The following is a 700-nucleotide window of genomic DNA, read 5'->3' as shown; positions in this document are numbered from 1 at the left end:
TCCCAAACAATACAATATATTAAAAATTATTACTTTTTCGTCAATTTCTGTTACACGAAATTAATCCATTTTCTTGCAAAATTATATGTGTAAATACTAATTAAGATACAAGATATAAATAAACTGGAACTTTGATTTTCGGTATTACAACACAATTTTTTGCATTCGTAATCTTCTTACGTTTTGTGTAGGATTGTCAAGCATGGATGTTTCTAGAAATTTGCACGGATGATTCTAAGAATTTATAACGTTTCAGATAATTATATTGCACTACGTTTCATTACTTGTGTTATAAATCATCAAAATTTATACTGCTAGTATAATGGTTCCAGGAACCATATTTCGTCCTCGCTATAGAATTTTATTGTTGTATTCAAAATATTCAAAACATTGTTAATGTACAAGACAGATGTTTTTATTTGATTTGATTTGATTACATTTTTGCTATAACGTAACGAGTATTGTAGTTTGTGCGATTATCATTTCAGCAATATCTTTACTACAACGTCGAGGTATAATGTAGTATCAATTTTGGCGAATTAAGGCACAACCAATGAATTAAAATTTTTACAATTTTTACGATCAAGCATGCCTCGGAACTGCATTCTATACAAAATGTAAGAAAATTATGAATGCACAAATTTTTGTTAGAATACCGAGAATTAAAATTCCGAGAATAATAATTTTACAAGACAATGGT

Source organism: Habropoda laboriosa, unplaced genomic scaffold, assembly GCF_001263275.1.
Source record: "Habropoda laboriosa isolate 0110345459 unplaced genomic scaffold, ASM126327v1 scaffold589, whole genome shotgun sequence".
In the NCBI taxonomy this organism is placed as follows: Eukaryota; Metazoa; Arthropoda; class Insecta; order Hymenoptera; family Apidae; genus Habropoda; species Habropoda laboriosa.
Note: the sequence above shows the minus strand (reverse complement) of the source record.